Genomic DNA, 16,017 nt, shown 5'->3' with positions numbered 1-16,017 from the left:
ATAGGAAATTTAAATAAAAGTATTTAATCAGTATTTAGCGGAGCTGCTTTGGTTGATACCGTATTCTGTACAAATCGAGCATTTTGTGGTATAAGCACCAAATTTAACGCAGGTATACCGTATAATCCCCTCTTTCAGGAAAGCAGGTTAGCCACAAGAAAAATCTGAAATGACAGCCAAAATTATTTAATGTCTATTTTGCCCCGGCCTCAAAAAGATGGGCCGTTCATGCACACAATACAGTTTTTAAACTTAAGGAGTACCAACAGAATAAACTATACTATGTATACTATTTAAAATCTTGGACTTTCTCATGGATAACACATTTTTCTGAAAGAGCGCACTCTATGTACATCCATGCCAAATTTGGTGTTTGTATCACGAAATGCCCGATTCTTTTAATAACCGGCTCCACTAATATGATCTAATACTGTATATATGAAGATACTTTGAGCTGGGCATTTTTAAAGTCCCTCTAAAACATGTTGTTTTCTCTGCCGCTTGGGTACCATAGAAACCAAAAGAATCAGAACTCTATGCGCTTTGGTTGTTTCATGGGCGTCACCTTTTTATTTATTTTCATGCAAAAAGTTATTGAAGTTTAAATGCTGCTTTTCCTGAAGGCTAGGAGATTTCTAAATCTGAGAAACAGATAAAGTTCAGCAGCCAGCACAAATATGTTCAAAGCACTTTTCTAATGTTTATCCAGAAAAGTAAACACAGAGATAATATTAGGTATGTTTTTCCATGTTGCACGTCAAAGTAAGGCAAAAAAGAACTTCAAAACACTGCAGGACTGTTTTCATGTAGCAAAGCATGTGCTAAGATAAGATGAGGTTGCATTGGCAAACTATAGCCTTGGTTCATTTAGGCTCATTAAAACAAGTCCACAAACACAGATCTGATCGTTTTTTTTGGCAACTCCAACAATAACTGCTCCCTCTCCACTTGTGGGTCCACATATATCGTTCACATTGTATGGTTTGTGCCTCTGATAAGACATCAGAGAGTTGTTGTTTTTTTTTTTTGTTGGTTGCATCGCTGAATTCCTGGCAGTGGACGTGCTTCTGTAACTATGATGCCAGAGGTCACTAAAAAGATCACAGGCGGATGATGCGAGGCCAAAAACAACAAAACAAACATCAATCAACTCAATCCCACTTTTGTGTCTGAGATGTTCATTTGTAGAGGCTAAAATCAACATTTGTTTCATAGGTGCAGAAGTTTCACCTAAAAAGTTTGTGGAAATGTTTCGAAAGTTTCAAGTGTATTGGATTTAAAGCATCACTTACACATTTACAATAAATACCCCTGATGGGAGCAGCTTTTGTAACCATGTAAAAATAAAGAACAAAAACAACAACAGTGATGTGCTTTCTGTATGGGTAGTGGTAAAATTACACTGTCATGACTGGAATGAAGACTCAAAGCTGCAGCCCATCAGTTCAGTTGAATGGGTGCGACTATGACTCAACTCAACGATGATTCACAGTGTAGATGGACCGATAACTCTCACTTTGTTACCCAACATCTTCTTCACAGTGAAATAAAAGTGATTTCACACTAAGATAATATTATTGAAGTAGAAGTAAAAAGTAGTCATCTAATATTTTGAATATACAGTCTCAAAATTGTGGAATCAGATAAAAACCCAATAATTACAGTCTTATCAGATACTGAAATAAATATTTAATGATTACAACAAAGCAGGAAGTTCCCTTTTTCCACATTCTGTTTCCACTGATGGAAACAGAAACATTCTGGTTTTACAGTGAAGCCAATCTCTTCTGTTGGGATTATACCATTTACAAATATGGTAAACGGTAAGTGGCGTATACTTATATAACGTGTTACTACCTTCTTAGAAGGCCCTAAGAGCTTTACAGTCATAGTCCCATTCACCAGTTCAAATGCTGGTGGCAGCTCCGCCACTGAACACTGGTGCCAACCCATAACCTCCAGGAGCAATGTGAGGCTCAGTGTCTGCCCAAACCTGGGATCTTCCAATCAGAGGTCGACCGCTCTACATCTGAAACCATAGCCATATTGTTCTAATACTCTCTGAAGTAAATGTTACAAATATTAATATAAAAAGCAGACAAATACAGCCAATGGTAACAGAGTAAAAGTACTTAAATCATTGATCTACTCTAGTTAAAGTAAGAAGTAACACTCAATAAAACTACTACTTTTAAGTTACTTAAAGGGTAACCAAACATGGAAGTTGGAGGCTGACTCCACCCACTGTCAGAGGGGTGGGGCTTAGGGGCTGGACTGTTATCATTACTGAAGTTCCAGATCATGACGTCAGACTTCAGAAACTTACATGGTTTGACCAATCACAAAATTCAACTGCAATACCTTAATTCAACCTGTAGGGGCAGCACACAGACGGTTTTTGACTATATTTTGAAGAATTAAACAAGTTTGTTAGTTTGTCAAAAATTTGGCAATGACCAACAGACACCACTTTTAAAGCCCCATTTATAAAGGTCAACAGCCAAAAAAAGTTGATTTAGGGTTTGGTTACCCTTTAAGTAAATGTGTATATAAGATTCAATACCATGGGCACACTTGTTGGCTTTATTTATCACTTTTTAAATGTGATGATGATGATGATATTTTTCAGTTTCAGATACTCATAAACGCATGTTAATAAATGTACTTAATGAAACATACACACATTTGTAAGATACAAACACTCAAGTGCCCCCCCACACAATTGTAATTTATATTCATAATTATTTACAGATATATAACTGTTTGTTTTTTTATGTTTTGTATAAGTACATATCAACAATCATATTTCTATATTTTGTTTTTACACCTCTTTATGTTTGGACATTGATTTAAGTCTAAACTGGTTCTGTTCCACAGCCTTCCTTTGAATATGAACACACAAAATTGTTTTTGAGCATAATAAATGTACTTTTCCCCATAAATGATATTGTTCCTCTCTTTTAATGAATACCTTTTTGGTAATAAAGAAATTTCTGCTTTGAATATGATTTTCGCTGTTCAGAATTTCACTAATTCACAAAGTTTGAGTTCTTTTGAGTAAATAGTTTGTCATCAAGATAACTTACTTTGTGAAAGTACTGATAATGTATTCCTAATTCACCCAAACGTCTATGTAATAAGACAAATGTAGTAGTAGTAGTAGTAACCTTTATTTAACCAGATAAAAACCCGTTGAGATCAGGATCTCTTTTTCAAGGGTGACCTGGCCAAGAGGTCGGCAGCACACGTCTCATAAATAAAATATAAATCACGTCTCATAAAATATAGTCAAATCAAAGTGCGGAGACATTTGAACAAGTGATGCCACGCACACAAAAAAAAACAAAAAAAAAAACAGGGTGATGCCACACAAACCCCCTACTCTTGCTTTACGAAAGGTTAAAAGAATTTTAAAAGCACGGTTTTCATTCGGTTCTTCCTCTGTGCCTTAAGGCTGCCGAGTGAGCCTCTCAGCAGGGGCTAAAATACCTGTCCCAACCCTTTTCCTGATGCCCCCCTCTCCCCACTCCCTACCATAAAATCACACCCATTACTCACAGAAGGTGCACGTCTCAAGTTACTCCTGGGTGTTGAGGACACGACCGCCTCGTTGATACAGTTGGTAAAATGTGAACAATGCTTGTTTGATTGAACTAGGCTGGGCTGTCATTAGCTTCCCCCATGGGGAGCTCGGCCTCCATCAGGGGGCAACCACATGTGACCATATTTGGGACTCATATTTCAGCTCTTAAATTTTCTTCCAATTTGGATCTCTGAAACCGGGGTATGCAAACTACGGCCCGGGGGCCACATGCGGAACGTTAAATTATTTAATCTGGGCGCCAAACCAGAATAAACTATTTTTATTAATATTTTAGTTTCCGTGCAGTTCCGATGTCTCCCCATAGATAAATTCCCCTTTGTTTGGGCAGAGAAAGTTATTCTGAATTAATAGTGTTTGAAGATTTATTGTTTTTCTGATATTCATGTGTGATTTCCAAGTTGGACAGTCATTTTTCTAATTATTCCAACATCACATGAACCAAACCCAATCAACGCATTGGTTAAAATGGCCCTAAAATGAGAACAAAAAACACAATTTTGAAATCAAAATCAAAATTTTGTGTTTTAAAATAATTTTCAATCAAGTTTAAGGCATGTTTTTTTATCCAGATTTAGTGTTATTTCTTTCTTTTATTTGGTTAATTACCAAAACACGCCACAAATCTGCTCCTGGTCCGGCCCTTCTGTCTAATGATGTGGCCCACTTGTAGGAAAGTTCGCCAATGTCCATCTTAAACTGTCAATTGAAGACTTTTCTTCTTCATTAAACCAGATTTAAAAAATATGACTTGATCATCGACAAATTGTTGGATCAAAGGTTGTTGGAAATTTAGGGGAACTTTTTATGTTTTCCACAAAAGTCTTTGTCTGCACAACCAAGAAACATGTTCTCTTTTATGAGTTGAAAATGGTGCTGGGCGGATTGATCCAAGATATCAATAGTATCTATCACAAGTTGGTATCGGATCAATATTGCCCTGCAGGTATGCAGGTATCGATATTTCCACTTTGTTCTATTTAAAGGCTAAGAAGTTACAAATTATTTATGCTTCCATCAGTTCCCATATTTACGCAAAATATCGATATTGGTATTGATATCGGCAATGTTGACTGGTTTGGATCGATCCTAAATGCTCAGTGTCGCCCAGCCCCAGTTGGAAACATCTTCTCATTCTTTTGTGCTGTTGTGTGACACTCAGCAGGGTTTGTGATTCCTCTCCAGTTTCTTTCCTACAGTCTATTTACAATTGAACAGTGGCTTAATCTATCAATCAGGTGTTTTTTTTTTCTTTTTTTTTTCTTTGTTTCAAACACAAAATGAAAATAAACATAAGAATTTAAAAATAGAAATAGAAATATAAATGGTAAATGGCGTATACTTGTGTAGCTCTTTCTACCCTCCTTCGAGGGCCCAAAGCGCTTCACAGTCACAGACCCATTCACCCATTCACGCACACATTCACACACTGGTGGTGGCTCCGCTGCCGAACACTGGCGCCAACCTTCCACCAGAGGCAATTAGAATTTGAAAGTACAAAAATACAAAATAAACATAAGAATTAAAAAAATACAAATATAAGAATTGTAAAATACAAAAAATAAAAATATACAAATAAAGCAAACAATGTGCTTGAAGAGGAGTGGGTAGAAGAAAATTCTTGTGTGGTCCCACCCCTTTCTACAACATTTTTTGTTACCTTGTCTATTTACAGTTTTTTTTTTTTTTTTCTCAAAACACTTCAAATTTCTTTTGATTAAAACGTATGTACAATGACATTTGTGTTTATAATGATCATGTCAGTCCTTGTAAAGATTCAGCAGTGACAGTTTGTATGTTTTTTTTAAATAAATGTAAACTTTTGATTTGTTTTAAACCTTTGTTCAACCCATTCTATAGATCCACACCACAAAATGATAGGCACAGTTTCTTTTTTGCTGTACGGGTACATTGTTTTTTGAAATTCAGCTGTTTTCTTAAATCATAACCTCCATCTCTGTCCTTGAACATCTGTTGTATGTTTAATGGAAGTAAGTTGTTTCTGGCTTTAAACATGATGAGCGCTGTTTTAAGTTTCACTCGTTCCCATAGTTTTAATAAACCAGATTTCAAAAACAGTGGGTTCATATGTGTCCCATAATCCACATCATGAACTATTCGAATAGCTTTTTTTTGTAATATATACAAAGATTGTAAATTTGTTTTGTAAGTATTTCCCCAAACTTCAACACTGTAATGTAAATGTGGTAAAATTATTGACGAGTATATTAGTAAGCGTGCTTTCTAAGTGAGTGTATGACGCGTTTTTCCCAACACTGCAATGCCTTTGGCCATTTTGGTTCTGACTTGCTTTATTTGAGCTTTCCAGCTTATTTTGTGGTCCATGATGACTCCGAGGAACTCAATTTCAGTTACTCTCTCTAACACCTGATTGTCTATAAGAATTTCGATTTCTAAATCTGTTTAGCTCTTAAAGATTCAGGATGTGTCCCTAAACTTCACAGTCTCTGCTTCATTTGATGATGGTAAAATACAGTATTAATTAATTTTAATAAACGTGTAGTAATAATGGTGTGAAACCAGCTCCCATCACATGCACAGGCACGTTTTGGTGCACATGTCTCCATCATCCATTGCTCACCTGTCACCCAACCGGTCTCAGGCAGAGAACCAATGTGGAATGTCTGTTGCCATTTAAGCTCCATTACTACCTGCTGCTGCCCTATTCTCCCTGCCCTCTATTGCCTGGGGTTTGTATTGGATAAGAGCCGTAAAGCTCCGCGTTTCATGGGGCTGGGCAGGGTGTAATTGGAGGGAGGCAGGCCCCCTTATTCCCGTCACGGTGGGGGGCTACAATCACAGGCTTGGCCTAGCCTTTGGGTCGCCCCACCAGGCGCTAAAGAGGGTGTAAAGAGGGCACTGCAGGGGGACAATATCAAACACCTTTAGAGTCCCTGGATGACAGCAAATAACCCTGCAGGAAAGGGAGCACACAAAGAGAACATGTTTATTCCATTCAACAAAGAGATGGATGGATGGATTTTATGATTGGTCTCACAGTTCTAAGCTCTAAAATAAAGTAAAAGGAGAGGCCATACTGTAGTCGTGGCTCAACAACACAAAACATTTGTCACAATGGATTGTTTGTCAAACCTATTGCATATTCAGTTTATTTTTATACATTTGAAGCATCACAGACCTGTATGTTCGGATAAATCATTTCATTACATCTTGATTTCTGCATCTCTTGGGACTTTTGGAGTAGCAGGGGGGTCATATTTGATACATTCAGTGTACTCACCCAACATTTGACTTAATTTTGGCCTCTCTAAATCCTATGGGTCAGTGGTCTTTAACTCCCAGGCTTTGCAGAGAGGAAAAAAAAAACAACCTACATTTTTCCCGGTTTTATTTATAATCTAAAAGCAAATATTTAATATTTTCTTTCAGGATGAGCAAAATTTCTATGAAAATGTAAATGGAGGAGAATAGGCAAACAGTGATACATTAATCACACACCAATTCAATAGGATTTTGATTAAAAGTGAATGCAAAATTGTGTACTTTGTGTGTTAGTAATTAGACAATAAGATAGAAGTCTCAATAAGGGTTGCAGATTATTAGCCCGTTGTAGCCAGACTTACTTTACTCTAAGTAATTTCTAGCTAAAATGTCACCTTCTGAATATGTGCAATACAAATTCTTTGAGAATAAAAGTGAAAACCATTAATTCAGTTTAAAAAAATAAACTCCAAACAATTGAAAAGCCCTTCATTGATCTTTTTTAAAGCATAGCTGTTTGGTGCATTCATTAGCACAAACTGTGCAAAGTAGATTAACCACCAGATGATAAATGCAGGACGAAACCTTTGACCAGACATGCCCTGTCGTTGTACTCCTGCTCTGCATGACCTGATGCGTCAATAGAGCTAAGCCAGCCTAAACTTGCCCTTCAACATTCAGCATCAAAATCAGTCCTGCTGCTAATATTCGCACGCCCGCCGATGACAAAGACGTTACAAATCAGGATGTGTCAGCCAGCGTGTCATTAACAACAAAGGAGGCACAAATTCAAAAACTCTACGCTGATAGTAGTCTTTCATGAGCGGATCATCCGCTTGTTAAAAGGAATTCTAGTTCCACGTTAACAGTGTGTGAGAAACTTTGAATACCAGGAAGTGTCAATATGAGAGGGCAGGGTCATCTTTGTGTTTCTAATGAAGCTTGTTGACATCCGAACGTGTGTGGGAAAAACCTTTTAGTGCGTGAGTCTCTTTGTTTGATTTTATTTAGATTCCTCAGAGGTGAATGTGCACTAGTTTCATTTTAAGTACTTTTTAAATTTTTGTGAGGATGTATTCATCAAGAGTATGAGTGTGTCCTGTCATGGTGTAGAGAAACGTTCTCTCTTATGGGGCAGTGACATGACAGTTGAAATCCCAGATCAGGAGTCCGTTGGGGGATGTTGTATTAGCACAACCAACCCATCTGTCAGTTATCTGTACAAACGGATACAGTATACACTTTAGGTTGAGTCAAAGGCCAGGTGGCAATGGCCACATCACTTGTAAGTCAGGTTTTGTCAGTTACTCATCCACCTTTAAAGCTATGTTCCCACCGTCCTTAGCAACCACTTTTAAAGTCTGTGTAAACACGTGTTTATGCGTGCTTTAGCCTTTCACGTTTTAAAGCTCTTCCGTAAACCTAACGCAAGTTTTCAAGACTGTTTTCAGAGAGTGCATTAAAAGTTGAACTTTGACCAAACAGGGAATTTGATAGTGACAAATGTATCAACCGTTTGAGAATTGACCACGTCGCTGGATGAAATTATATCATACCTAGTCTTTCAGACTAGAGCTTTGAGAGAAATAGTCTGGAGCAAGATTTGCACCAGTTTGACATTTCGCACCAAGCCTCTTCCAACTATATCTTGCAGACATGCACTAGTATCAGGTGTAGTGACCAATGGACTTAGGGCTTGTTCAAGAACCTGTTTAGCACTTTCTTGCAAGTGTGTCACATGCCCGATGTGAATATGGCATAAGACATTGAGCAAGGGTTCCTCATATGCAACTCAACCTCAGTTTTGTAAATTTGTATGCAGCGATATTTATAGGGGTACTGAAAAAGTGAAACACCATGAAATGAGACAAAATTCAGTCCCTTTTTATGCACAATGTCAAGTGTCCAATTTTTTTCCCTGTGTCTGTTTCTCTGTCTTTTTATTCATGACAAGTTTTTGGATTTTATTAGAGGTCTAAGTTTCCCATGATTCTGATTGGCTGATAGATAGACCAACCTAACCACAAGACTCAGACTGCACTAATTCTCGACCATTTTTGTAACACCGTTGAGGCGAGCGAAGCAAACATTTACTTTTTTTGGTTCAGATGTCCATTGGGTAATATGAGAGATGGTTTATTTTACATATAAATATCTCAAAAAATGCTACATAAACATAAAATTGTCAGTTTCAACATTTTATTCATTTCCTGCACTTTTACCACCCCGTCACATTGCTTCTTCCTTCCTTCGTGGCTGTTTCCTGTTTTACCTTTTAACAGCATCTGGCCTGAAAGAATCTATTTGGAAGCAGGTCCAGTAACAGAACTATAAAGTCAAAAAAAAAAAAAAAGACAGCACAGCTCAATGTTGGATCAAGTTCAGTTCTCCCCAACATATTCCCTAGTTTTACTGTTGTTGCTTGTGAGAGTCTTTAAGTCCCTCAGGGGGTTCCAGGATACCATCTCCCGACTAGTTCAAATAGGAGGATAGTGCGTCTGAAATGGCTGTATCTGCATAAGCCCAAATGATATTCACTGATATTCACTATTCAACTTAGGGAAGCTACCCTTTCAACCTTTGGGCCTCAAGCGAAGTGGGTACAAGTATGGCCAAGGCCTCCCACCTCACTTTGACCCCATCTACATACAAGATCCGTTTCACCCAAAGCAGTGGGTGATTCCAACGATATCTTGTCAATACCCCTTAGTTTTGTACTCAAGCTTAACCTCTTTCTTGTCAAATCAGGTCAAGCTCCAGCCACCTGACCTCTACCAATCTCACCTTTGCCTTGCTCCAGAATTTTCACTACTTGTCCAGACAAGGTAAATCCACGTCCTGATGCCTTGTCTTCAGGGATCAGTTTGCCTCTCAAGATCCTTCCAGGAGAACTTGGACCTGGTAAAAAAAAAAGTCCATATTAATCAAACACTGAAACCTCTCCACATTTATTCAAGTCATAAAAAGGCACACAAATCAAGCGGAAGGACATAAGATAAACATGCAGTTGATGATCAATAAAAGAGATAATAAAACGATGCAGGTTTGTCAGATTTATCAAAGAATCTGACAAAATATTTTTGCTTTCGAAAATGTTTTCAGTTGACCATGAAGCGGCTGATGGTTAAATCATCAGAATATTGCGTCACACTTGCTTGAATAATGCGTGCTTTTTCCTGCTACTATCCTTGTCATGTTATCGTGATGCAATTGCAAAGGAGCTACGAGTGATGGATGCGTGCCTAAAAAGCTCACTTGACAGGGATCTTTTTTTTTTTTTATCTCAAAATGTATTTTATCACTTAGTAAAAGAGAAAAAAATTAGACTGAAGCTTGAACAATAATTCAGTTTGAAACAATCTTTTATTTCACTTCACAATGACTAAAACAGCCAAGGACTATAACGCAAACCTCTGAGCAAGTACTCGACACACACCCCTTACTCAAAGCTATAATTACATTGCCACCTTCGTTCAAATAGCTACCTCATTATGTCAAATGGTCACACTCAATTAAAATTCCACTTCCTAGAGCAGTCGCACAATGTCACTTTATTAACTTTAAATGGTAGTTAATCTTGAGATGTTGCAGGGTAGCCACTAGTTCAGCACAGTTTCCAACAAATATGAGTTAAAAGCAGAGGGAATAGCGCTGCAGACTGGCTAATCTAACAACACATCTATCTCCAGCTGGGCCGACTGGTGCTCCTACTGCGTTGGCTCTGCATTCTTCGGACATCCACGCCCACACATGGGAGTCAGTCCTCAGTCCACCTGTTTGATCATGTGCTAGAATGACAGTAATGACGGTGTTTAGTTCAAGCGAGTCAGCATTGCTTTATAAGAGCTAACAACTCTTAGGTATTTAGCTGCAGGGGAATTGGATCGTGAAACTGAAACATGGCGGAAGGATTTTTGAGGTCACGATGGGAACATCTTGAGCGTTGAGGGATCCAAATGAAGAAAGTCTCGCTTTGAAAACTGGAATCATTTTTTAATTTTTCCCTATTTTTTCCTGATTAAAGTCGGCAAACCTGCCCAAACCTGCTTTTTCGCTGATTTCAAACGAAATAAAAATCTGTTGTTTTGCATAAGACGCAAAGAAATTCTTGATCAGGTGCCAAGGACAGTACTGTGTGGATTGGCTTCAGGCACCATGAACCTTTAACAAAATGTGAGAGACTGTAGAAAATAGGTGAATGGATGGATGCCAAGGACAGCAAGTATAAAAGGGAAAGAAGAACTTCTCGTTACTGAATGTTCTCATTTCCCTTTGTCGTGTGGGTATTTTAAACACATCATGTACAGTACAAGTAGTTATATAAATCATTGGGAACATACATAAAATGCTTCTCCGCTTTGAACTACAGCAGAATTTCAGGAGACAGGCGGTATGTCATACATTAACCTAAAGTTTATAAAAATATATTTATGAAAATGTGTTATTTTGACAGATCAGGACAGTCTAATTTGCAGGAAACATTGATCCATATAGGAGTACTGTATATTACACACAGTAAGGCGCATTTAAAAGTCTTTTTTTTTTTATGACTGTGCAGCTTATAATCTGGAGCGACTAACGTCTAAGAAATTTTGAGAGCTACGCAGCACTCTATCAAGATGTTTGAGTGATATTATATAATTAAGCAAAAACTGTGTAACGGTACTGTACTGTTTTTTAAAACGTCTTCATTATGGGTAACCAACACAGTTGGGATTGTTCCAGTAATATTTATTTTAGTGACATCTGTCTTTTTTTCACATGTTGCTAACAATGTTGTGAGTTGCAAGTATTGTGAATATGCTGACACGGCTAAAGTTTTAATGTGTTAATGACAATTTCTGGAGTTAGCATAGTCACAGTAATGTTAGTTTTAGCTATATCAGTCTGTTTTTTATATGTTGCTACCAAGGCTAGGAGTTACAGGTATTGTGAATAAGCTAACGCAACTATATAGTGTATATGTGTCAAACTTTTTTTTTTTACATATTGCTAACAACTTCTCGAGTCAGCATAGTCACACTAATGTTTATTTTAGCTTTTTTACATGTCGCTAACAAGGCTAGGAGTTACAAGTATTGTGAGTACGCTAAAATGGCTTAAGTGTAACGTGCTGCTAACAATTTGTTGAGTTTGCGTTGCCACAGTAATGTTGATTTTAGCTGTATCAATCTGCTTTTGACGTGTTGCTAACAAGGTTAGGAGCTACAGGTATTGTAGATATGCTAACATGGCTAAAGTGTAGTGGTGTCAGACTGTTTCTTTACATGTTAATAGCAACTTCTGGAGTTAGCATTGTCACAGTAACGTTAATTTTAGTTGCACCAGTTTTTATATGTTGCTAACAAGGTTGTAAGCTACAGGTTTGTGAATGTGCTAACCTGGCTAACGTGTAGTGTTGTTGGATTGTGTTATTTACAGTTAGCCCTGGCACAGTAATATTTGCTTTAGCGGTTTCAGTCTGTTCTTTTATGTTTTGCAAGGTTGAGAATTAAAGGCTTGTGAATATCCTAATGTAGTTAATGCTTCCAACACGGCTAACAACAAGTAGTAGTTTGGGACTGCATGCCTTATAATCCGATTTCCCCCTTTAGCGCCAAAAATATGGTAAGTTGTCCCAAACTTATAATTTTGTAGAAGTGACTCAAAACTGTTTATTCTTTCTGACAGGTTAATTTTTAAATATAAAAATTTAGGACATTAGGAAATTAGTATTTAAATACACTCAAAGACACCATTACACAGAAAAGCAGGATTTCCAACTTAATTCACTTAATTTCTTTCCTTTCTACAAAAAAAACATCTGTCACAAGATGCAAGTTGCAAGATGCAGACTTAACAGGAACTAAATAATTTCTTCTTCATCTTATCAGACTAATGGTATGATCCCTGTTGCATGAGTTTTTGAGCGTACCCCTCATGCTCTGGTTATCTGAGTGACAAACGTCATTCCCACACCGTTTTGTCTCCAGCATTTACCTCAACCGTGGAGGTTGGATGTGGAGGGAAAACCCCCCAGAATCCCCACTTTCTGTGTGGCCTGTGAACCCCACTTTCAAATATCTTTTACTGCCTGTCTCAGAGTTTTAGAAGGTAATATATATATTAAAAAAACGAGTAGATGTATAAAAAAATAGGAATTCTAAATCTTATCTTTGACGAATATGCAGTTTTTGCATTTCTATTACAGATGAACACAGACAGTTTGTGACCAGGAACGACTAGGCTAGACCACAAACTAGCCCCCAATGGCCCTTTCTTGACAATTTTGGGCTAACTGATGGAGACAAGCCAAAGTGGGGGAAGGAGACTGGATCTCTTTTGGAGGCACTGTAGCTGTTTAACTGTATGTTTGTCTGCTTGTGCTTCCTTACCTCAAAGGAGGAAATGCTAGTCCTCCGGAGACTAGAGCATGATTAGCATGAGGACGGAAACTCAACAGTTGACCTTCCTAACTTCCTATTTGTGGGGGGAATTGCACACAGGGCCTCAAAGTCTACAAGTCAGATTGATCTTGAGATACAAAGAGTAGTGAATGAAATACAAAACTTTATGTGGTTCACACTGCTTTGTTATAACAAATCACTCAAGCAGCTCAACAGCTAAACTGATTTTTAGGCTTAGGTTTTACGGAAATGTCAATCAAGTGCGTACAGTGTCACAACTCAAACAACTTAAGTCATCAGTCTTTCACATGTGCATTCCACAAGTGGCTGTTGTGTAAGAATGACGGTACCAGATGACGTCCCTGAATGAAAGATCGACGAGGAGTGGGGAACAAGTTTTTATTGTGTTTTGTTTTGGTTTCATGCCGGAATAAATAATCTACAGTCATGGCAACGCTCTGTAAATTACGTTTTAGAGCAAAAATTGAATCTTGAGAAAGTAAAAAGACCCTTTATTCAAGAAAAAAATATTACTTGTATTGCAAGATAAAAATCTTATTAAGAATGTTTTTCAATAGCAAAATAATCTTAGTTTAAGAAAATATGTCTTGAATTTTTTCTTAAAATAAGAATTACTGGTACTACAAATTTTCTTACACCCATTAGTAGATTTCTTTTAAGGTTAAATATTTTTGTTTTTACATTTTTTTACTTCTTTCTACAGAGCCTGTTTTTGCAGTGCATTTTAATGACATTCTGCTCAGAGTTTTTTTTTTTTTTTACAGACACAAAACTGTTATTTTAAAAAGGCATCTGTAATGGTTTTACAGAACTGATATACAGTCGTCAAGGTAACGCATAAACACAGCGTCACACAAAGGCTGGGAATCACGCTGAGTAATCAGACTTTTTGTGACTAACATATTTGTTTTAAAGCCATGAAAAGTAAGACAGACTTCAGAAATTCGTGGTACGGTTTGGTCCAAATGGAGACCCTTACTCAAAAAAGTGACGGTTCTTTAATAACACAAATGAGGATTTTATTTTTACTAATTCATAGTGTCAAAATTCTCATCTATTAACTTAAATGACCTTGTATGGAAAAACACCCAAATCTCCTCTGAACCCAAGTGACACCTGAAGCTTTAATTGCCTAAATTATAAATGTACTCATGGAAGTATTTTTACATCTGTGCACAGCGAAGAAAAGTTTCAAATTCTGATGAACTTTGAGTTCTAACAGGTAATGGATGAACTTTGAATGCCATCTGGGAAAAAAAAATGACAGAAGATTCGAGTTTGGGCTTCAAGCCAAGAACAATTACAGATGTAATCATAATGTTTACCAGTGCAGAATGTGAAAGCAAACCATGCAAAGGACACAGAGTACTCCATGTATATGCGCAACCATGGTTATAAAAGCTTAAACATGACTTCTTGGAATCATTTCTTAAAAACATTTAAAAAGAAGGACAAACGTGATATTTATCTTACCAAGACGGAAGGAGGGAAAGGGCCTCAGCTTGTTAGCATAGCATGTTGTCAGTGTTGTTTTTTTAAAAGCCCCATTTCAGACAAGAGTTATATTTAAACAAAAATAGCAGTATGAATTTATCACTGCAAAGCCCTCTACATTAAAGAATTGACTGAAAATTAATTTGTTTTGCAATTAGATACATTTTTTTAAATGAGATATGTATCAATTATAGTGTGTTTGGATATTTGTTAAGTTTTTATGCACAAAATGTTAGCTTAGTGTTCAGGAAAAAGCCCCTTATTAAGCCACAGTCTCAAATTTGAGCCACACATTCTAAGCATAAAGCAACTGTACTTTTTCAATTCAGCAATTAGCTATTTAAAAAAAAATACAACAGATGAGCTATTCTTACCATAAAGTTGTGAAAATTGGCAAAACTTGAGTGTTTTTGAGATGTCATGGAGGCAGCCATTTTGAAATGAACAGGAAACGCCTTTCTACTGCCTCTAGTGGGCTGATGATGAACTACAGGGTAGAAAACATGAATATCTTATGTTGCTTAAGGAGGATAGTAGGAATCTCTGATAAGACTTTGCAGCATAAAAAGTAAGAGGTAATTTATTTTGTTGCTAAGTGACCTGTGTTCCTCTAACTACTCTGGTGCTAGTTTGTTAAAGATAAGTTGATTTAATTTGTTTTTTTCTGGACTCATGTTTGGTTTTCTGAATCTTGTAAGTTGTTTATTAACCTGTTTGGTTTTCCGTCAAACTTTTTTACCACATCACTGCAACAGTTTCAGCTCATACTTTTGGCTTCTTCCTGATAATATGTCCTATTTTTATTCATATAATTTTTGTTACTTTATTATAAAACCCGTAATTTAAAAAAAATGACAGCTAATGTGTATCAATTTTGCAATTTTTTTTTCTTTTTACATGTCGGGAGCTAGCGTAGTCACAGTAACATTTGTTTTATCTCCTTTTCACATCAATAGGGAGCTACAGGTATTGTGAGTATGCTAACATAGCTAACGCTAATGTAGCTAACGTGTAGCATGTCAAGAACAAGTTATAGAGTTACTGTGAACGCTGTTAAAAAGTTTGACTGACTTTTTTGTCTCGCTGAATTCGCGTTATTGTTCCCTCCACCTTAAAAATGTCATAATTACAAAAATAGACGGTTTATTGATGTTGCTTCTTATGATTCTGCGCATTCTATTGTTTTTAAAATACAATATGTCAAATGTTTGGTTTTCCCCTCAAGGTGCAAGCCAGTTTATCCTCTTTTAACCCAACTCTGTTAGTAACTCA

General features: G+C 37.0%; 1 protein-coding gene and 1 long non-coding RNA gene across 4 annotated transcripts in view; one reads left to right on the top strand and one right to left on the bottom strand.

Moving 5' to 3' along the window:
- Positions 1-15,284, bottom strand: part of klf17 (Kruppel-like factor 17) — a 57,167-nt gene extending 41,883 nt beyond the window's left edge. Inside the window, exons 1-2 of the mRNA XM_024273593.2 lie at positions 15,120-15,284; positions 9,629-9,742 (exon numbers count right to left, since the gene is read on the bottom strand). The gene's annotated coding sequence lies outside the window, so the exon portion shown is untranslated. The remainder of the gene's footprint in view (positions 1-9,628; positions 9,743-15,119) is intronic.
- Positions 15,164-16,017, top strand: part of LOC112147313 — a 38,914-nt gene continuing 38,060 nt past the window's right edge. Inside the window, exon 1 of one of the 3 annotated variants that reach the window (XR_002919436.2) lies at positions 15,164-15,313. This is a non-coding gene — a long non-coding RNA (uncharacterized LOC112147313). The other 2 variants (XR_002919435.2, XR_002919434.1) reach the window with 2 other exon arrangements.

The sequence above is a fragment of the Oryzias melastigma genome, linkage group LG17 (assembly GCF_002922805.2).
Source record: "Oryzias melastigma strain HK-1 linkage group LG17, ASM292280v2, whole genome shotgun sequence".
Lineage (NCBI taxonomy): Eukaryota > Metazoa > Chordata > Actinopteri > Beloniformes > Adrianichthyidae > Oryzias > Oryzias melastigma.
The sequence above is the reverse complement of the archived record's forward strand: the minus strand, read 5'-3'. Positions and strand labels throughout refer to the sequence as shown.